Source organism: Anoplophora glabripennis, unplaced genomic scaffold, assembly GCF_000390285.2.
Source record: "Anoplophora glabripennis isolate ALB-LARVAE unplaced genomic scaffold, Agla_2.0 scaffold279, whole genome shotgun sequence".
In the NCBI taxonomy this organism is placed as follows: domain Eukaryota; kingdom Metazoa; phylum Arthropoda; class Insecta; order Coleoptera; family Cerambycidae; genus Anoplophora; species Anoplophora glabripennis.
In genome coordinates, this window is record NW_019416382.1 from 223110 (window position 1) to 247593 (window position 24484).

The window sequence follows — 24484 nt, forward strand, 5'->3', positions numbered from 1 at the left end:
TTTCCTCGACCATGGGTATTTACTTTTGCCACTGTTGGCTCTGCGTAAATGAGTTGGAGATGGCTTCGTAGGTTATATTCGAAAGTGGAGTGAATTTTCGAAGTCCACACGGAATTGAACTATGACGATACACTGGAATAAGGATGCTGAATTTCGAGAGAAGGCTGCTACTAAGTAGTGTAATACCTCTGATGCTGTGATCTACATACAATTTCGTTAGTGTCGGACATTCTGGTTAGCTTAAAATAGTACCCAAAACTAAACTGTAGCCCCCCGCTTCGCGGGCGGATTTCCGAGCCCCCCCCGCCGGAGGTCAAACGCGGCTTTATTCGGCGGCATTCCGGCGGGTTGCAAATAATTAAAGGACCACTGCATTTATTATGTATTGCCAACCTCGCGGCCGGGCACGGTTGGCTTATTATTCATACCGACATTATTACGACCGTGAATAATTGATTCCCCCGCTCTCGCCCCCTTTCTTACGGAGGCCCGCGAGCTTGCGATCGCGGCGGCGGCGGCTGATACATAATTGTTTTTGTAAATTAAAATTTCCGATCCGAGCTTGTCCGCACCGCTCCGCTCGGCGGGCAAAAAATCTAATCAACTTCTGAAGTTTTAGCTAATTTGGTTGCCTAAAAAAAACACAGATTTGTTAAAAAAAGTTACAGCTGAATTACTAAACAGTATTTTTGCACTCAATATTTAGTTAACAAAAAACTCAATAATACCTAGTTAAATTTAAATCATATCGGAGAAAAGTCAACTCTTAATTGGTTTTATATATTCAGAATAGAGTCAAAAGTCGCTCAATTGATCGTTAGCTCGGATTTGAGGAAAACTCACTCATTTCTGATGCAATAATTTCACTCAGTTGTACTCATACTAATAAAGTGAAATTTTCACTAAATTTTCACAGAAATTGATACATTATTGAGTAAAATTGAGTGAAATTTGAGGGAAATTTTTGTGCAGTGTATTTAATAATTATCTAAAACAATCTAATTCAATCTAATATAATATATTTATATATCATTTTAGTAATTGGTGGTATTACAAGAAAAAATAATTCGAATTCATCTAAAGGAACACTTTCTTGATGATCCCTTTACATTTAACTGCGTAGTACCAGCCAACTGCTTTATTTTTACGCCCCGACATAACAAGAATCTCTAAATTGACGTACAAATTCTATCGGGAAAAATCGTATTCTATTTACCATGATCATAATGGAATGTTCATGTATTAGCGGAATTCTTTTTCACTCACTATTTAGTCAATAAAAAAAACAAGTCTGAGTAAAAAAGTGGCTCAATAATAGTTAAATTTAAATCATATTAGGGAAGTCTCTTGGTCTTTATGCTCAAAATAGTGTAAAAAATCACTCATTTTATAGTTGGCAGAAACTTACATCTGAGTAAAATGACTCACTTCTGCCGCAACAATTTCCTTCATAAAATTTCAGTTGTACTATTAATAAAGTGAAAATTTCACTCAGCGGGGTGTAGACAGAAATTGAGTGAAATTTTCACTCAATTTTTTTTACAGGTGGGTGTGCGGTACTGGTAATGCTTTTGGCACAAGGATTTGTTTAATTAATTTTTATTTCTATCGCACTGTAAAAAAAAATTTTACTCAGTATCACTCAATTTTACCCAACAATGTATAAATTTCTGTCCACACTCGATTGAGTGAAATTTTCACTGTATTAGTACGAGTACAACTAAAATTTTGTGAGGACATCAGAAGTGAGTGAATTTTATTCAAATCCAAGTTTCTGCTAACTATCATATGAGTGACTTTTGACTCTATTCTGAGTATGTAAAACCAATTAAGAGTTGACTTTTTCTCTAAATTTAACTATTATTGAGTAATTTTTTACCTAGATTTGGTTTATATTCTCTTTAAATTTAAATATCATTGTACCGAAGTCAGAAACCGCTAAACTGTCACAGTGATTTTTACACAGATCTATTTTAGAGACAATATTTTATGTTCTAATTAAAAGAATTGGTTAACTGATCGGACGAATAGATTGCCATAACTCATATTGTACGTTACAGATACGTATTAGGGTGGCCCAAAAAAAAACAAATATTTTTTTATTCGTCTCTTGTAAAACTTTTAGTTTATCATGTTTTAAGAGTCCCCTCAAAAAATCAGCTAAAATTTTTCTAGCGGTCGCTCAAGATTTTTAAAAATTTACAAAATCGTCAAAAATTTATTTTTTTTTTAATTTGTTTTTCTCGTTATTTTATCATTTTCTAGGTTGAAAAAAATCCGATTCTTAAAATTTCAAATCGATATTTTAATTTCTAAAGGTCACTCACAATTATTTAAACTTTCAAAGTAGTGTAGCTAAAATGTTTTCGAGCGACCTCTAAAAAATAAATATCAAGACACTTATATTTTAAAAAAATTAAAAAATTATAAATATTTGATACTCTAACAGTGCGGTAGAAAATTTTGCCTTGAGAAAGTGTCTCGTGATTTATTGCTATTCTTTTGTTCATCAAATTTAATAAAAAAATTATTAGTTCGTTGATATTTATTTTTAGAGGTCGCTCGAAAACGTTTTAGGTACACTACTTTGAAAGCTAAAATTATTATGAGTTGCCTTTAGAAATTAAAATATCGAATTGAATTTTTCAGAACCGAGATTTTTTTCAACCTAGAAAATTATAAAATAAGGAGAAAAAAGAATTAAAAAAAAAATAAATTTTTGACGATTTTTGAAATTTTTAAAATTCTTGAGTGACCTCTAAAAAAATTTTTTTTGACCTGATTTTTTGAGGGGGCTCTTAAAACATTATAAACTAACATATTTTCATAAGAGGTACGAAAAAAAAATTCGAGACTCAATATATTATTGTTTTTCTTTATTGTAATCAAACCACTGCATTTAAACACAATTGTCACCAAAATAACCGGATTAACGGACACTTGTTCAGCACTACACGCCATACACCACGCCACGAGATGACCTATTGGGGGCGATGGGAATAGACAAAGACAACGTACGACAACCATAAGATGGGGTGGGGTCACTCAAGAATGAGGACATTTACTCCGATTTAGGTACAAATGTACCAAATACGAGTTTATCTGGAGAATTCATTTAACGGGTATTTATTTATATTTAAGTGAAAATACCCAGTTTTAGTTCAGATATTATCACAAATGAGTAAAATTATGAAAATGCTCAATATTGAATAAAAATTTACTCAATCATTTCACTCAATGGATTCAGTTCGTACCTTTATTGCTTTCATTCACACCGATTTTTTTACAATGTACGGAGATAAAGTACCCAAAAAAATAGAAAAAAACAATACAAGCTTCAATTAAATCATCGTTCTGCGATTAGAGAGACCCGGACCCATTTCAAAGGGTCCGCGAAAAGCGCACGCAATAACTAAAATTATGCAGTTAATTATTCATTGCGGAGCGAGGAGCGGAAATCTAAATTTAAGATCGCTGGTATCAGAGAGGAAAGTTTCGCTAAAGTCCGTTTTCCCGTTTTTGAGCATATTATATAAAGCATTTTAAGTGAATTTCGCTAACACATTTAATGAGTTAATTTAATATTCTTTGTGCCCGTTCCCGACAAAGTTGTTCGGTTAGGGATGGATTTGTGTGAAGCCGGACAGTTGTTATCGTTTTAGATTGTATATGGTCGTGTAATTGTGTGGAAGTCGATTTTATTTACATTTAGTACAGAAACCACCAGTGACAGGAAATGCTTTCATATTATTATATTGTTTTTATTTGCAAATATTTACAATAAGAGTACATATATGTAAAAATGAGAAAGGTAATTACTTCCGCTTTTTATTAAAAGAAAAACATTTACATAGTCTCTTTCGTTTCGAAAAACATATAAATTACTCAAATATTTCAAAGGACCTCTTTATCTTTACTAAATTACGTTTACTTTTATGTAATTTGGAAATGAAGCACGATTCGTTGGAAAAAATGTGTATCTACACTGATAAAACTTGTATGTTAAAAATGTTGCTATTCATTTTCACAATTATTGTCAAACTGAAACTACATGTTTTATCTTAAGGACAAAAATTAGCAATGCTAATATGGATGTTCATTAGAAACATAACTGAATTGGTATCAACCAAGTATATTTTTGTAAAGCTAATTTTGCAGCTGAAGAGAAATTGGAAAACAACAGCGAAAACAACATCATTGATTATTCTGCCGCCACAGTGGGTATTCATCATACAAGTAAAGTTGCATTCCATATGTAGTTTTACATTCTTTGTGTAATTCACCCAAAATGTAAATTTACATTATCGATATACAGGGTGTTTGCAAATATGTGTAAATATTTTAGGGGGTGGTTGCCAAAGTTATTTTGTGAAAAAAAGTTCATATAAACGTAGGTCGAAATATGCTTCATTTCCGAGATACAGTGTTTAAATTTTAATTTTTCATTTATTTTTATTAATTATTTCGAAGAGTTTTAAAGATATTAACTCGAAATTTAAAAAACGCTTTGGATGCGCATTTTTTGGGGTGATCCGAATATTTCTACTTCCACTTAATTTTTTATTTAGTTTTATTTATTTCAAAGAATTTTACAGATATTGATTCGCAATTTGATGGTTGTATTTTATTTAGAAATACTGACAGCAGCTTTCTAGATAATGCATCAATAGAAATTAAAAATACACAACTTGCAATAAAATATGTTTTATTTTTTTCCTCAAAGAGACCAATTTCATTCAGAATTGATGGCGGACTTCTAAAAAAGTATCAAAACGGGAGAAAGTCAGTGGCGTACCATTTTTTTTTTATTAAAAAAGTCGTGGCATTCTCGCACGAACGCCACTAGTGGAAGTAGAACTATTCGGGCCACCCCAAAAAATGCACATTTATCCTTCCAAAGCGTTTTTTAACTTTCGAGTTATCTTTAAAACTCTTTGGAATAATTAATAAAATTAAATGAAAAATTAAAATTGAAACACTCGGTATCTCGGAAACGAAGCATATTTCGACGTAACTATGAACTTTTTTTCACAAAATAACTTAGGCAATCACCCCAAAAATTTTTCGCATTTATTTACAATGTATGTTTCTATCTTTACGACACCTAATCTGTAATTTTACTAAGAAACAGGAAAACTACATTGTATTTTTAAGAAAAAAATAAAATAAATGTAGGTAGGCTTTATTATTTTGAAATAGTTTTAGAAAGAATATCTTTTTTACGTAATTACATACTTTTCCAAGACAGATTACGATTAAAGGACAATAATATTAAAAAAACTTAAGAAAATTTATTAATGCAGTAAATGACACATTCTCTAGAGTAAAATATACTGTAATTATACCTAAAGGTAAATAATACAGAATATTATTATTCGCCGATCGACATTAATAGGCATAGTTTTAGTGGCAGCTGTCAGGCACTAAAGTATCACATTTACTACTGCTAAATTAAAAATTAAAATTTGTTCTTTAAGGAAAGTAATTTTATTTATTGTAAACATTTATAGTGAAATTGAACAGCCTGCAGAGGATATTCCTTGTCCTGTTTTGAATCATTTACTTCGTCTATGTAGGTTGAAGTGTTTTCAGTAGTAAATGGTTTATGAACTATTCAATCTTCTCAATCGTTTATAATAGGGAACATTTTTTTGCTAACAATTTATTTACGAGTTCTAGACTAGACTCCTCAATGTAGGCTTCAGCTACCGTTGAAGATTTCCATCCACCATGCATTTTTAGAGATTTTCTTCGTTTTCGTAGTTGGCAGAGTGATCAGCAATTTATTTCTCATATCTCCAATATCTCCAACTTTCATTTAAAGTAATTCATCACATCGACACGCCTCAGATATGGCAAAAATCATTACCACTTAAATAATAATAGTCAGTATTATTCCTTTGAGAATTTCCACAGTTTTTATCAGTGTGGTCCCATTATAATTAGACGAGACTCTATATGTCGATGCAGTTAAAAATTGTTGGTGAATTTTGAGTTAACGCACATAAATAAATAATGCGGTTTCCCAGTTCTTGAATATACTACGCAGGTGTCTTGTACACAAGCTTTTAATTGATCGCACACACACACACACAAAACTAACGACGAATTGAGTTTGAATGTTGTCTAAAATGAACAGGAACCTCATCATGCACAAATAGGATTTAAAAAAACTCGAAAAATTACTTGTACCTACAAATTAACCAAGTTCATATTGTCCGCAAGTTTCAGTTGCGCAGTAAAAACGTTACCAGACTAGCACCGGAGCTCATTCTGCTCTATTATTAAAATCTCCTGTCTTTGTCACTCTTATTGCGGACTCTCTTCTTGATCTGCGCGTTTCGCGAAATGATGAACTGTAAGATTGGCTACTTCTACCTCTTCCAACCGAGGGAGATCAAGAAATTTTCAATTAAATACGTTTCAGGTAGTAGAAAAAGTGTACGCAATGTCGTTTTTGTAATTTTCTATATATTATGTTGAAGAACAAATAAAAATAAATCCGTTTGAAAGCCCGGAAATCCAGATAGAGAGGGCGGAGAGATTTTTTCACATGACAGACCCTCCTGAAATTTCAACGAGGAACTTTTACCACAGAAGATAAAACAATCAGAATTATAAGTTGGCGTGGTGGGGGTGGTATTCGCGCAGTTCGGTGCACGCATCCCCCACTTTTGGTATGCGAACAAAGTGGCGTAGTTACAAAAGCATTTTAGCCATTTTATGAGCCTGTTTGTTGTTTGTTGTCCCGAGCGTTGAGCATTAGCGTCGTTTTAGGTGATTTATTGTGTTGTGGTGTAAATAAATGATTGTTCGAGTGTATATATTTATTATTTATAAGGTACTGTAAAATTAAGGACAAATTAAGTGTTAGAAAATAAAAGACAATATAAAAACTATGAATTGTGGTGTTGAAAGGAAATATGGCGTTTCCTTTTTGATTTACTTATTTTACAACAATCTGAAACTTAAAATAAATAAATTTTTTTTTAGTTAATAAAATGTTTTCCAATTTAACTGTTTAATGTGATTCGTAAGAAATTAAAATTATAGTCTTAAATGCAAATACTGTTGGTAGCTAAATGTCTTCAGCCCATTCAATGGTCCTCTTTCAATTTAATATTTTGTTATGCCGCTTTATGCGAGCAATAAAATGCAACTTCATTTTTCTCGAAAATGGTACATGCTACCGAATTTCGACAAGTATACCTTTTTTTGTAGTAGGCTTTAGAGTTTACAGAATCGTTTAGAAATGTAATAAATTTTGATTTTTAACATATTTTTTTTTCGATTGTACCCCTCCAATTATCTGTATCAGCGACATTGCTCTTCAGAAAGAAACCGTTTGCACATTATTCTTAACGCACAGTTGATGTTTACTCGTGTACAAATTTTGACATTTTTATCTTTAGCCGATTTAAAGATAATTAAGGAAAACCATTTGGAAAGTAACAACTTCAACACACTGTATCTCGGAAACAGGGCGTCTAAGAAAAAAACGTTACGTGAACTCTACTCCCATTATTTGATCAAGAGGAACAAGTTTTTTTGAAACATGAACGTGACACCCTGTATATATTTGTGTTCTGATAGATATATTTGTATATTATACAACAAATGTTTATTTACGCAATTCTTTTCGTTTTTCATTTTTTACGTTAATAAATATTGAATATGTAATTATTCAGTAGTTTGATCTTAACTATAAATATTTTTAACATTGAATGATTTCATCAATAGACTGGTTAAACAAAATAAAATAAATCTAAAATTCGCCTTTTCACGTAAATTACCAAGATTTTTGCATGTCATTGATTAACCTCATTTTCTGCTGCACATAAATTCCTGTTTTTTTTTGTTAGTACATCCCTGTTTAGTGCAATAAAATTTCACTGAATACAATCCTGACTTTGTATACCAAAAGTGGGGGATTTACGTCATTCAAGGTCCCTGACAAAAAACATCAGTGATCAAAGGTGCCGACAATGTGATATACTTCTGATTGTTTTATCTTCTGTGCTTTTACACTTAAATTTATGGCATTTATTTATTCATACCCTGTATAGTAATTACATATGACATATTTCGTGTTATTGCAATTGTAACAGAAATATAAAATTTTCCGTGACAAATTTATGTATTAAGCTACGCTCCTCTCGGTGCGAAGGCGGTTAAAGTTCCACAACTGCGTCATACAAAACGAGAAGGTATCGTCCGAACACACAAAGTAAATTGCACGTGAATTATTTAAAGTTTTACGGCGCCATCCCGAGTTTTGTACGCCGGCTTAAAGGATGTGTGTGTTTGTAGCGGGATTCGGGCCAGTTTTCTCATTTTGCCCGTCGGTCGGCGGGTCCTGAAGTTTTCAAGAGGCGGAATCGACTGGGAATTGCCCGCTTCTAGCAGCCCGAGTGTTTGATATTTCGCCTCAACTTTACCGCGGCTTAAATGCCCGTGAATAAAACGCAACACCTTTGCCATGCCGCATGTGGAGGAAGTAGAAGTTTATAATAAAATTATGCAGTTGCTTATTTGAAACTTGTAACCGAACTTTTGTAAAACCGTAATTGATGTTTCCTTCTCACTGGTGTTTTGAAGTGAGTATATCGTCAATTTAGATTTATATTTTATGATGGGCCAAATTTGACACTTTTGGCGGATAATTTCTCTTAATAGTATTTAATGGGCTCGATTTTTGGGAAAAATTGAATGGCGAAAGCAGCATCTCGATATATGATTTTATTTATTGTATTTTATTTTAAAAATGCGACTACCCACCGGAAAAAATCCATTTGTAGGATAGGAATACATAATTAAAATTTTAACATTACCATAAGTACTACAAATGTCTTCTAAATCTTCTAATTCTAAACAGTTTTCGATAAACACTAAAATTACTTTATTATTCACTATAGTAGGATCGTATTCGATGCAAAGTAGAGCAAAAAATTGTCGGTCTTTTATCAAAGGAAAATCGTGTCATCATTTTTAGGAGGCGTAAGATGAACCGTTTTAAATTTAAAATGAAATTGAATGTAAAATCTGAACTACTGCTGCATGCGCACTGTGTTCTGATACTAGCTGTAGTCGGGCAGGTGCATCGAGTGTACGAAGTGGTCGGTTATACGTCAAATACTAACCTGGCGAGCTTGCTCGTAAAGCAGGGAACAATAAACAGTGGCGCGTACAGAGGTGAAACGTAGTACATAGGTATATGGAATTTAAATAACGAATTGGATTTATAGTAAATTACATTTAAAACAAGTAGTATATGAGAATAAAGGGATTTTTGTAGGAACCAGTCTTCAGTTTCATGGGATGATCCTTTTCTAAAGCGTTATAGACATTCAATATTATCGTTTTTTCTCTGTAACTTAATACATATTTTTTTGTACCCACAGCAGTACATCCGGCTTGCGAACATCCAGGCACCCCCTCCATTTCTCCATATAACGACAACAGAGCAATAATAATACAAAAAACTTCACTTCATTAGCACAGAAAATATAATAGCATTCACGATTCACAAACAACAGCCCGAAACACACACACTTCACACAAATAATACACTAAAAACACTTTTGCTACAGAGCACAAGCACAAGTAATAGGATTTCACTCACAAATTCTCAAATAATAGCGCGAAACACATATACAGCCCGAACGAAATATAATTGCACTTATAACAGTTATAACCTCACAAATATCGCGAGCGAGAAACACGCAGCACCAATACAACCAAAACGAAACTGACCACGCCGGGCCGGCACGCGCGCCGCCGCAACAAACATAAGACATAAGTCATATGAGGGAGGATGAAGGGAGTAATAAATGTATTGTTGCCCTGCTGCCCTATGTGCGAAGGAGATGCCTTTGTTTTTCATTTCATAAATATATAACTATTAATCCATAATGCATAAAGAAATTATTCAATTTCCAAAACCCCCTAAAACGTATTGCACTGATTCCCTTGACAGGCAATGATTTATTACTTTGCATCGAATATGATCCTACTGTAGTTCGCTTTAAACTGGAAAATGCTAATGTAGCATGGAATTCAGGCTACGACATTCATGAAAAAAGCTGTAAAAAGCCTTAGAGAACACAGAACACTTAGAGTGTACCTCCTATCCCAAAACATGGGAACCGGTGAAGCCAAATTGCAGGGAAGTGGAGTGTGCGAGGTAATCTGACCGCGCATACTTTGAACAGGTTTGGATTAAGCAATATTTTTACACTTATGACAAATATTCATATATCAAGTTTGGAATTCAGAAAATAATATATTTTTGTGTCTTGCTTGTATTAAATAAACCTACAAAATAACTTAAATATATTTATTGTCCTTTAGGTAATGCTAGTTTATTTAATATTTGTCTTTTAGTAGATTTCACTGAATTAAATATCTTAACTTCATGATTTATTCTCACACGTTCTTATATATTTTTAATGTTCACATTCAAAAAGGTTTTTAATACATGATACAATTTTATTCTTTCTACAGTTTGGGTGTACTGTTTTTGTAGCAGTTATTAAAAAAATATAATATTATTTCTATTTCTTAAATTGTCATTTTTCTTTTTTAAACGACACTTTGCTTTCCACTCTTGGCAAGTTTAAAGTTGACAGCATTTTTGGATAAATTTCTAACGCCGTTTTTATTAATAATAATAAACTTCTCTTGAAAATGTAAAGAATATATTACAGACGATTTTGAGGGCGTTCAATACTTTTTCCTAATGACTTTGACTCACTCCAATTTCATTTCCACCTTCTCTAGGAAACCTGAGAATAAAAACAAGAAAATGGGTAGTACAATTTTATTCAGTAACTAATCACCTGTAATTTAACATTAATGTATGTTTATTATTGAAATTATATGTTGATTGTTCAATATTTATACAGGGTGTCCCAGAATAACGTGTACAACGGAGGACCACAGATTCGTGAACTCAAAATGGGCAGATTTAGGCTAATTCACGTATATCTGCTAGATGGCCTCAAAGTTCGTGAAATTTTTTTGAATTTTGTAAATAACGAATACGTATCTCCTTCAAAATTGATGTATGTATTTTTTAGGAACAATAGGTGGTTTTATTTTAATGTTAAGCGCTTCGACCAAAATAATATCAAAAAGCTATGGTGACTTTAAAATAACACGTCGCTAAGTTGTACAAAAACAATTGGTTTTGATTAATTATTTTCTATATATATTCGCACAATGTAGGTTGATTTAAAAACAACTGGCAACGCTGTTAGTGCAGGAATACAACTTAATGTCAGGGAGTAATATAAAATAAATGGTTTAATAGCATAATTTCAACTACGTTTCTTTAAATACGATTTTATCCTCGCGACGTAGAGGATAAGTATGTAAGAACAATTACAGAAGAGGTAGCCGAGGTTGATTAAAGGTAATTTTTTACCTAAAGCTTAGAGGTTTCTGAGAACACCTAAAACAGGGTTTTATTTAAGAAAGCGTAGATCTTTTATGAATCGCAATTGATTTACTGCAAAGATTTAAGATAACTTAAAACGATGAATGAAAAAAAAAATACATATTTGAAGGTTCATACTTTTTAACCTACTTGATGTAAATTGATTTATTCTTATCCGTGGAAGCCAACATTTGAAGTATGGTCCATTAATTTTTATACATCCTGTATAAATGTGTTCTTTTTATACATTTTGTGTAAAATGCTTCGGTTGTTTCAGTATTTTTTTATAAACGTATCTTCAACTTACAGCTACTACTTTTTAATGAAACTGTAGTATGGTAATTTAAATGATTTCATTAATTTTACTGAGTGAAATAATAATATTCATTCCAACCAAGTATGAGTTTGCTTAAATCTAGAAAAATCATATTGATTTTGCAATAAATTAAAAGAACATATGTTTAATAAGTTTACATTTTGTATTTTAATTTTACGTAAGCTGACACTAATTTTTTAAATTATGGCGAATGCGCCAGTAGCACTCATAAAAGTTAATACGCTAATAGAAAAGGGGTAATGTAAAAAACACTACCTACAAATCGCACTCCCAAAAATACATTACCCGATTTTTTTATAATACATGTTTCAAACAAATCAGAATAAATGTAAAAAAATGAAGCACTGGACTCAAACGTTCAAACACCGATCAGTGCACATACAATGTACATTTGTATATACATTTTTTATAAATAAAAACTACGAAAATACGCGTTGTAAAACGTTAATTGATATTTTATAGTTTTACCGACAAAAGCCAACAATAAAAAACCTTTTAGAGGTTTAGAGGGCTTTATGTGCAAATCACGATTTATGTGGCGTTTGGGTTTTTAGTTTAAAAAAACGTTTTTCTGTTAACCTAATCAATAACACGGGTTTCCGGAGGGTGCATGCTCTATAATAAAATATAGCGTTGTGTCCGACCGTTTAGAATGAAGTATTTTATGGACCTGCGTCGAATTGCGGCAAAATTCATTTTTAAACTAAATTTGTTGTGGATGCAGCTGTTATTACATTTATTACTTGCAAATAACATGTTCTTTATTTGTCATGCTTGCCATGTAAAAATATTAATTTGCGACATTACTGGAGACTAATGAGGTGGCAAATGTGATGATTAGCACCCATTTTAATACCATTTTTTTACTTAATCTTGTATTTGCTATTACACTATAATCTCTCAAATACGTGCCTCTCAAAATATTATTCACCATCACCATACATTTAATGAAAAGACGTATTTTTAAATGCACTGTATTTGTCTTCTGACGTCAGAGCTCAAACTGCATGTCGATATGTTAGTCCAGTCACTGAAGCATTTTGGCTACCCATTTTTTCGGATGGAATGGATTGACGTGAAATTTGAACTGTAGCTAGAGAATAGCCCAAGGAACAAAAGTTATATAGTGCCGATGTGTGCTTTTATCCTAGGGATGCCACCCCTTCTGGAAGGTGGGAATTTTTTTAATTAAAAATAACCTCACGATTCAATAGAGGAATGAATTCTAAGCAAAAAATGTTCTATAAGAACTTTTGGTACAGTCAATACTTTTTTAGTTGCCTAAACATATTCGTTTTTAGCCCCAAAAATGCATGTTTTTGAGCAATTTTTCGAGGAAAACTTATATAACACTTACTAAAGTTCTTGAAAATACCTTTAAATTGACGGGAGGTAAAAGTCGTTAGCATGAAAACTAGTGAAGTTACAATCAAAATAAAATGATTGTCTTGATTTTTGAGAAAAAAAAATCGGTATTAATTAATGACGACGAAAAAAAAAAAATAAACCTATTCCTTTGCAATTTACTTTATTTATGTATTAACACTAGGGAATTTAAACTAACGATTTTAAAAGCCTAAATTAAAAAAAATATTTCATTTACTTTTGAATCAAATTTTTCAATTTTTAAAAAATCTACTTTTTTCAAAATATTTCAAAAACTAACAAAGTTATAAAAAAATGATAGAATAAGAAATTGTAGGTTTTTTCTTACAGAACAATTTGCTTTTTTTTAATTTTTGTAGGACAAAATTTGACTGAGTTATGACCGTTACAAATTCAAAACTAAGCTCCAAGACTGCCTTTCCTGAGTCCTTTTAGCTTACAAATCTAAAAAACGAAGGGCTCAAAAAACTGCAAATCACAGAACTTAAAGTGCTTTAAATTCCATACAAAATGGTTTTTTGAGTAAATTTATAACTTTAAAATTACAAAAGTTATGATAAAAAAATTTATCGCATTTTTCGCACCATCATCTTTGTGTATTTTGGAGCACTTGTGAACTGATTTGAGTAATTATTTTAATAATATACATACACACACGTATCCGAGTTCACATGTATATGTATGTGTACAGGGTGATTCACTATATTTTGACCCCCCTTTAAGTTTTTTGTTTTAAGAGTTATAAAAAAAATGTGAAATATAAAAGTTGCACTATTTTTTATGAATTTTTCGAAAATGATAGTAGAAAAACCAATGAAGTCCAAACAAAATGGCCGCGGATGTTAAATATTTTTTCATATTTGGATAGAACGTTCCCTGTCGAGCATAGCCATATAGGGTTTGTTGCGTCCATCTGTAACAATAAGCAAGATACTTTAAAAAAACGAAAAGAAGGTTTTTTATTAAGAAAATACATCTTGTAATTGTTAGACCTCTCTCTTTCAGGCATTTCTGCCTTTTTTCCAATTACGTAAGGATTTACAGATTTAGTTATAATATATTTTGATATATCGCACATTGATACGGTCCAAAATGCGTATAGGTGATGTAACGAAATGTCAGTAATTAGGCCGTGAGAGGTCTAATTACTCATGGACAATGTCATATGGTAGGTCGTGACAGTGACAGGTAGTAATGTCTTGACAACATTGTTATTGATTGATAGTATGTATTATTATTTAAATAAAATTAAGTTACACAGAAGTAGAAAATTATTTAAAATTAAAATAGAGTATGAAGAACTTTGCTCTATTTTAATTCCTATAATATTTCAATTTTCTACTTCTGTGTAACCCATTTTAATTAAATAATAATATGAACTGTCAAACAATAACAATGTTGTCATGACATTACCTGTCACTTTCACGGCCTACCATATAACATTGTCCATGAGTAATTAGGCATCTCACGGCCTAATTAGTGAGATTTAGTTAAAATACCTATACGCATTTTGGACCACATCAATGTCCGATTTGTCAAAATATATTATAACTAAATATGTAAATCCTTACGTAATTGGAAAACGACAGAAATGCCTGAAAAAGGTTTAACAATTACAAGATGTCTTATTTTCTAATAAAAAACCTTTTCGTTTTTTAAAAGTATCTCGCTTATTGTTAGCGATGGACCCAACAAACCCTACATGATTATGCTCGACAGGGAAGGTTCTATCCAAATATGTAAAAATATACAGGGTGTTGCATTTAACTTAACAAAATTAACATCCGCGGCCATTTTGTTTGGACTTAATTTGTTTTTCTACTATCATTTTCGAAAAATTCATAAAAACTCGTGCAACTTTTATATTTCACATTTTTTATAACTCTCAAAACAAAAAAGTTAAAGGGGGGGTCAAAATATAGTGAATCACCCTGTACATTCCGAAATTGGCCGAGGCCTCGAATTTAGGTTGGCACCAATCGAGAAATTTTGTATACGCACAGGTTGGCAGCATTACTTAGATAAAGTGCATGCGCTACATGCAATGCACTGCTTTCATAATTTTTTTTTATGAGGGGTAGGTCTTCCATAAGGGTTTTTTGGGTGGCTGAAAAGTTGCAATATATCATAGATTATGAAAACCAATAAAAAGTTTGTAATTCAACATATGCATACCATTAAAACATTTCAAGCTTTCAATAATATTTTTTTGTTTATTTTTTATAAGGGACGGTTTATAAGGGTTGTAACTTTGTAATGAGTCGTAAGCTTTGTAATGAGTCGTAAGCTTTCTAATGAATAACAAAAGAAATTCAATACATTGTGAATGCACCAAAAGAATATTTTAAATTGTTAACAACAATTTTTTTTTTGTTTAAATTTAATCTAATTTTAATAGAAAAATAATAATAAAAAATTAAATTAAATAAAAATTAATCCTTTAATCCTTTGAAGAGGAAAGGAAAATTATTATTATTATTTTTTGTTTAAATTACTATGAAATTGACCAAAGTGGGATTAATTCAAGAGCGATTTTCTCAGAAACCGTTAAAGATAACGATTTGAAACAAGAGTACCTTTTTAACGTAAAACAGTTCGGGAAAACGGAATTTGCTGTCCAATTTGTTTAAAAGTCAAAGATGAAAAAGTTACACACGCAAAGTACCAAGGGCTCTCCCGTACCCACCCCAATGGACCTTGTGGAAATAAATGGATTAGTCCATCAAATTGCTCATCAAAATTTAGCTGTGTATACCAAATTTTATTCATTTATCACAACGCGATTGAGAGATATTGCAAAAAAATTATTTCCATTCCTCCCTCTTCAATGGGTCTTTGTGCCCTTAGGAAGTATTTCCGGACCCATGTTCATATGAACTTTTTTACTTAGTTTTGATCATAGAATCGGCCTGTTCAGGGTTGGCAGCCCTGTATACAGGGTGACATAAAAAAAAATGGATTAACAGGAGGTTCTTACAAATACAATTTTGTAAAGAAAAAATTAAAAAGGGCAGTTAAAAAATGAGTTAAATATACATTTCTGCACGGCACTGGAAACTGGTCCACTGTAACACCTGACCCCGCACAATGCGACCGACATGGCGGCAGTGTGATAAAAACGCACAAAAACTTCGCAAGGAAAGAAAACTTTATAGCACCTATTTTATATCGGCAAATTCAACTGCATTTGCCGCTATTGTGGTTTTAAATAATAAAATAATTTGACGTACCTGATGTTACAACATCTGTTCAAAATTTTGTCCACCGACGTGTAAACACATTTGGTTCCGTCTTACAATTTTTACGAACTAACACCTTGTCTTGTTTCAGCATAATACAAATACTTCATAATACAAATGTCTTGCTTCATCATAAATTAAAACGATATCCATCAACTCTGAGTTTCTACACTTGCATGCTATTTTTGGCACTAACTGCTAAAAAACTTTTGTAAACACTATCGCAACGACGATTGTAAAATCGGATTTCAGTACTCGCTGAGACCACGTGGCTCTCCACGCGTATTGCGAATGACGCTAGAGACTACAGTTGTCCACCTATGTAATGATTGAAAGTACTACAACTTCAATAATTTTTTTCTGGGAAACTAAGGATTTTACAAAAATTTTTTTACGATATTGACTAAATATCTCATGCCGCATCAATTCCCAAATTTGTTTGGATATGTTGTGAATCACCCTATATAAATGTTTTTACTAAATACAAATGGTAAAAAATAGGTAATTTAAGTATTATGATATTAGGCAAAATAAACTTTTAGTAATGACAATATTAGTAGAAGTAGTTTTAAAAATATGGTATTTTTAATAATTAGTCATTGCGATTTGCTTTTATAATGGCGTAAAAAAATAAAATACCAAGAAAATTTTTTAATTCGATAAAAAGTAGAATAAAAAAGATCCCACTCTAGAACATGTCTCATAAATTTGCATATTGAAATACATTTTTTTTGAAAATTTTTCGAAGAAAAAAATTAAAAAAATTAAAAATTTCAGAAAACTAAAAATGTATCATTTTTATATATTTTGTTTATAAAACTACATGTCAAAACGAACAATATGAAAAAGTATAAGAAATTCGAAATTCCAGTTTGTGAATAAATTTTCTATTTTCATTAATTTTGCAACCCCCACGATGATGATATCACTTTATTGAAAATTAAAAAAGTTGGGACTGGGATTAATATTCATACAGTGTCAAGAATAATAATTATTGGATCAAAAGGGTGTATCATGTATCTCATGTATAAGACATGTACAAGTAATTTGATTATCGGGGTCTAGACAATATCGAGCTTATTTAGGTACAGACAGGGTGATTCAGAACTTATCCAAAAACAATTCTGGATGTACAGGGGACTCTTACAAATACAATTTTGTAAAGAAAAAATCAAAAAGGTCAGTTCGAAATTGATTTAAAAATACACTTCTGCACGGCACTGGCAACTGGTCCACTGTAAAACCTGACCTCGCACAATGCGACCGGTATGGCGGCGTGATAAAAACGGACAAAAACTTTCGCAAGGAAATGAATATGTAAATAGAATTTTATCGCAGCTATTTTATATCGGCAAATTCAAATGCTTTTGCCTTTATTAATTATTAATAAAATTAATTTGTGTTTTTAAATAATAAAATCATTTGACATACCCGATGCTGCAACAGCAATTGTTCAAAATTTTATCCACTCACGTGTAAACACATTTGGGTCCGTCTTACTTACTTTCTACGAACTAACACAAATGATGTCTTGTTTCACCATAACACAAACGCTTCACCATAAATTAAAACGATATCCATCAACTCCGAGTACACGCAAACCATATTTGACACTAACTACCCATTTTTGACACCAACTACTAAAAACGTATTATAAAAACCACAGATAACAGATAAATATCGCAACGACGATTGCAAAATCCGAATTCAGTATACGGAGTCGATGAAGCCACGTGGCGAATGATGCTAGAGACTACAGTTGTCCAGCTATGTAGTGGTTTAATGTGCTATAACTTCAATATTTTTTTTCTTAGAAACCATAAGGATTTTACAATTTTTTTTTACAATATTAACTCCAGTTCTCATGCCGCATCTATTCCCAAATTTTTTTGGATAAGTTGTGAATCACCCTGTATATCAAAATGGTATTACATTTAGTGCAATGGTTGATAATTCTCGAATGAAATGTTATAGTAAGAATAAATCTGATATTTACTTATTCTTGGAAGAAATTCAGTTAAAGTTAATTTAAACAATTGCCATAATAATAAACAGAAATATGTGGATGTTTGGCCTACTATTAAGAGATTTCATGAATATAGGAGTAGAATAGTTTTTTCCGTGTACGATGAAGAAAAATTTATGTTGCCTTTACTGAGTCTCCCTAATATTTTTAAGATAATAAAAAGAACAACGATTTAATTGTACTGAGTCTTAGAAAATAATCGGTATAAATCTTAGATTTAAAATTCTATAAGATATAAACTTACATTATTTAGTACCAGTTTAGATTTTAGAAATTAGCAACAACAAAAAACATGTTTACATTGTGTATTGTTCGGCGAATCTAATAAATTAGAATTTTAGATTTTTATGCCAGCTAACGGTTTGGCTGTCGTAAAACATGTACGAAAGGTACTAGGAGCTCGGTTCTATGCAAAACGGGGATAAAGTGGTTGATCGACGTTGTTTACATGTTAAAGCGTCGGAAAATTGATAGGCAAATTTCTTATAAAGGTTATTTTTAGACACTTTGGTTCACTCGCTCGGCGACTGCTTTTCGCCTTTCAACACGAAATTATTAAGTGTCGTAGAAAGTGGCGGAATCGATTGCGGAAACGAAGGAATTTTTATTTTACTTAACAGTCCGAACATCTGTCTAATTGTCTGTTTTTCAGCTTATTTTCTCCAAAAACATCGTGTTTATTGTTAAAAACTACCATTCACTTTAGTTACTAACAAAATAATAATTCAAGTCGTCAGTTGTCCTACCTATGACACACTGATGAGGACTAATAAGTCCGAAACCGGTCTGTGCCTGGTGGGACCAGCTGATGAACGATCCTAGCTGTTCAATGCCGGTAGGGGCAAATAGCCCTCGGAGTAGTTGTTTTTCGCGGCACTGACGACTTACATTGTGTTTCCCCCTTTATAGGCGACATTGTGCAATAAAGTACCTGGAAAATTTTAGCAGGTCGCTTCCACCGTAGTAGCCATTTGAATGGCATAGTGGAAGTCAGCGCGATAGATGGAGCCTTTGTGCTTCGCGTACTAAATAATAATTATTTTTAGAGAAATGATGATTCCTTTACTAAAATTAAGGCTACAGTACATATACGGGGTGACCAAATGAAAACGAAACAGAGCCATTTTCAGAAACTGCGTCAAAATTGTAGAAAAACGCTCAAATCCGTCGATTTTAGATTAAAGGGGGACATTCTTTGTTGGTATTTTTGACTCCGCCACTTTCACCCCCAAGCAAGGGTAAGCATCACCCCAAAATATTTAAATGGCATTGGGGGTTGAGTAATATTTCTTTTGAAAGCTCTTACAATTCTCTTTACAACAGACTTTAAATTTTATAATTCCGCCAAATACTTATTAAGAATTTTGATTTTAAAGTTGAAACTTATGTACAAACAATTAGTAACGGTAAAAATGTCAGTCATTCGAGTTAAGTACGCCAATGGTATAAATTTAGTATTTCTTGCGTTACATTGGTTTTTGGCGATTTGTTATCACTTTCGTAAAAAAAAACAAAATTGTAAAAAACAGAAATGAATGCTATACACACACAATGAACGTAAAATTAGTGGATTCCAAATTATTTTCTAGTATTATTTGGAAGCGTTGGTTGGTAGTTTATTTAATTGTGTTTTTGAAAATTAAACACTATGGTTTATTCCATTGCGGAAAGGGTAGATATCATTTCGCTTTACTTTATGAACAATAAATGTGCGAATAGAACAGCTCAGCTATTTAATGAACAACATCAAGATCGACATGTCAGGAGGAAGTATGTTCTAGAGTTAGTAAAAAAATTTCAAGAGACAGGGAACGTAGCCAATAAAAAACGAGAAATTGAAAAACCTATAGTTAATGAAGCTAGTGAAGTTGCAGTTTTGGGACAAGTTCATCTTGATCCTACATTAAGTACGAGGCAGCTGGCATCTGTGTCTGGGATCAATCGAACTAGCATACAAACCATTTTGAAGAAGAATAAATTCCATCCATACAAAATACATTTAGTCCAGGAACTTCATGAGGATGATTATGACCGCCGTTTGCAATTTTGCGAAATAATGAGTGAGCGAGCAGGGAACGATCCACAGTTCCTTTTTAACATCTGTTTTTCTGATGAATGCAGTTTTTTCTTGAACGGGACGGTAAATCGTCACAATTGCCGCTATTGGTCCGATTCAAACCCAAGAGTTTTTCACGAGGTGCATACACAGCAACCGGAAAAATTAAATGTATGGGCTGGAATTTTCGGTGACCGGCTGGTGGGTCCTTTTTTTCTACCTGGTAATTTGACTGGCCCATTTCTGGAAGACGCTATTGACTGATTTTTCAACAGGACGGTGCTCCTCCGCATTATGCGTTAGTTGTCCGTCAGTATTTGGATCAACGTTTTCTACGGAATTGGATTGGGAGAAGAGGAAGCATTGAGTGGCCTCCACGATCACCGGATTTATCGCCCCCTGATTTCTTTTTGTGGGGATACCTAAAAAGTAAAATCTATAAAACACAGCCAGCGTGGCTGGAAGATTTGCGTCAAAGAATCTTCGACGAATGCCGTCGAATCACTCGAAAATGCTTCGGAATGTGCGCGAACGTTTCGAACAAAATCTTCATTCTTGTATGGAAGCGGGCGGTCATCAGTTTGAACATTTAATCAACTAAGTAGTAAGTAAGCAACTAAACATAATTTAAATTTTAAAATGTAAATTTTTGTCGAAGTATTGGGCGGAATTATAAAATTTAAAGTCTGTTGTAAAGAGAATTATTGTAAGAGCTTTCAAAAGAAATATTACTCAACCCCCAATGCCATTTAAATATTTTGGGGTGATGCTTACCCTTGCTTAGGGGTAAAAGTGGCGGAGTCAAAAATATCAGCAAAGAATGTCTCCCTTTAATCTAAAATCGACGGATCCGACGTTTTTCTACAATCTTGACGCAGTTCCTGAAAATGGCTCTGTTTCGTTTTCATTTGGCCAGCCTGTATATATTTAACATAATACAATAATTTGTGTAAGAAATATAAATTTTTGATGATTAATTACTCAATTTCGCATATATTTCTATGTGCATTTTTAGTTTTCCTTGCAAGAATTCTATGTACTACTGCACAGAAGAAAATAAACGTCTAAAATGATGCTTGCCTCGCATATATGCGTTCAATATTCGACAAACTGATTCGCATGGAAACATTGCCGCTTAATAGGGAGCTAATCGCGTGCAAAATATCACTAAAAGAGCGTACAATCGCCGAACTGATTCGCTGAAAGTTGGGAATAGATTACAGTTCCCATTCGAAATTTCGAACGAATGTTTTCTATTGTCTCGCTGCCGAGCTTTTCATCAGCCGGTATTTACGGTTCACAATCAGTTCCGTGAATAAACAAACATGTCCCGAATACTTGCAGGCGAATGTACTAATTAAAAGTTCGGGGCGAATCGGGGTAGTATGCGGCTTGGGGGAGAATAGCGGTAATGCAGAATTTAAACCCGGGTGAAAAACTGCTTTGCTCCTGGCCAGTGGCGGAAGATTAGAAATTGAAATGGTTTTTTTCGTGCACAGAGTAATATCATTGTTAAAGGGTTTTACAATTAACAATTATTTTAAATATTTAGCTGGTGACCCCCTATTCTTACTTTTTCATTTTTTTGGTCTGTATTAGGTCAGGAAGTATAACAAAAAGAAACACTATTACATATTGCAGCAGTGAAATCGTTCAAGTCACATAGATCCTACTATGGGCACTTTCAAAGAACGAAGACTCCCCTATAATTATCGCCTATGGACAATAAAATAACGTGAAATGCAGCCGAGATATAGATAATTAAAAAAAAAGTACCTAGATTTACGCGTTAAATGAACAGGAAAATTTTTAAATCGAGTATACTTAAAATTAAGAGCTGTTTGGTGAGATTTTTTTTCAATGTTTAAAACAATATTTCGTCGATGGAGTGATAAAAAAAAGAAGTGTACGTTTCAAACGAAGCACCCTAGACTGTGGTATCCTAAATTAGTATTATTCATTATATAGTTTCGGATTTATTANAATTAAAATTAAGAGCTGTTTGGTGAGATTTTTTTTCAATGTTTAAAACAATATTTCGTCGATGGAGTGATAAAAAAAAGAAGTGTACGTTTCAAACGAAGCACCCTAGACTGTGGTATCCTAAATTAGTATTATTCATTATATAGTTTCGGATTTATTAAAATCCGTCTCAAAAGAATCAAATTTCGAATATCGTTGTCCAGTTATGGTTTGTTACGCAAAAAATCCTGTTGAAAAATACTTCATAAAGCCAGCTCAAGCATTAGTGGAAAATCAATGTTGAAAGTTGGCACGCACAGGATGGGGATTTTCAGTGGACCAAATAAAATTTCCATTAAAATTAAAAATAGATTTCTGTGATAAAATTGTAGCAGAGATTGACGCTTTAGTACGAAAACATGCTATCTCAGGTTTCGGTTGGAAAACATGCTATCTCAAATTAAGCTTGGGAAACATGCTAGCTCAGATCTTTAAGTAAAAACATGCTATCTCAGTTTGACTAGAAACTTAAGAATATTTATGTTCTGGTACACTGTTTATTTTATTTTTTTTATTCAACATTTTTCAATTCATTTTGTTAACTTGCTGTTATAAATAAACGACAAAATTGTTAATTAAAAAAATAGAATAATATGTAGTATGCTGCAACACGTACATTACTCGACGTTTTTTGAAATAACAAATTATAAAAAAATAGTGTATCGCCAAATAAATGTTAGGAAATTAGTTAGAGATCTAGGAATTTCATATGGTACACAAGTACTTTTCTCAGTAATAATATAACAAGAGAGTGAGAATAAATTGAAAATAATTTGACAGATTTTTTGAAAACTTGTTGCCAGGCAATAGTCACGAGAGTCCGCAGGGCTCGAGTACAGTGACTCTATAGAAGACAGTGGCGACAATAGAGTGTATCATTTTTAATTGGTCCACGTGATTTTAGCTGCCATGTTGCATCCAGTGTCAAATTAATCTGTGAAATGTCATGGTGTCAGGAGCGTTCTTATGGTGTTATTCAATATTTGTATTGTTTTATTTTAATTTTGGTGATTACTAGTGAAACTATTGGGTATTATGTGCTAAGGGATTGTTATAATGTCTGCAGAAGCTTCATGAGGACGATGACCGTGAATTTCTTTCAGGCTTTTTGGACGCCATAACAAAAAATATAAGACCTACTTATAAGGAAGTTAAAGTTCCTGCTAACATAGAAGAACTAAAATTTGATCTTAGTTTTAGTGAATTAAATAATTTTTATAATGTGTACGGATATATTGCCCAAAGTATCGTTAAAACGTCAAAAACTTGTACTGTCTGCATGCTGTTGGTTCTAAAACGCCGATCTATAAAACTTGTTCAAAATTTAGCGTACTTAAGAGATTTAGAGAACATTCAGTCTTTTTTGCAATGAAGCGGTATTTTGTTTCTTCTTGCAGATGGAAAGTACTTTTTCAACATTTTTTGCGATTGAATCTGACAAAACATAAATCTAAAAGAGTTTTTTTTTAAAGAAATGTTTGGTTTAAATTTAGATCTACCAAATTGTCATCAGATCAAAATAAAATTGTTAAAAGATTTATTATGTTCCGATTAAAAATAGCTTCCAAAAAATGTCAAAAAGCATGCAAAAAGCTTGCAAGTAAAAGTGTTGCTGGACATTTATTGTAACAAATACTATCACTAGTATTAAGTATTCGTTTTTCTAATGTAAACCCAATAAATTTCATTGTGTAATGTAGGTATGCTTAAATTTACTTGCCTAGAAAATATAAACCAATAGTTGTTATTATTATATATTTATCCTTCCCTATTGCGCAAGTAGATTCTATATTCATTCATTATTTAAAATCACTTTCCAAGGGAGTTATTTGCCTAAAACTGTGCGTAAAATTTAAAAGAAAAATACTTTTGTACTTAATTTATTTTTTATAAAAGTTACTTTCAATTTGACATTGGATGCAACATGGCGGATGGGCGGGGTTTAGTCGCTATTGTCGCCACTGTCTTGCATATAGCCACT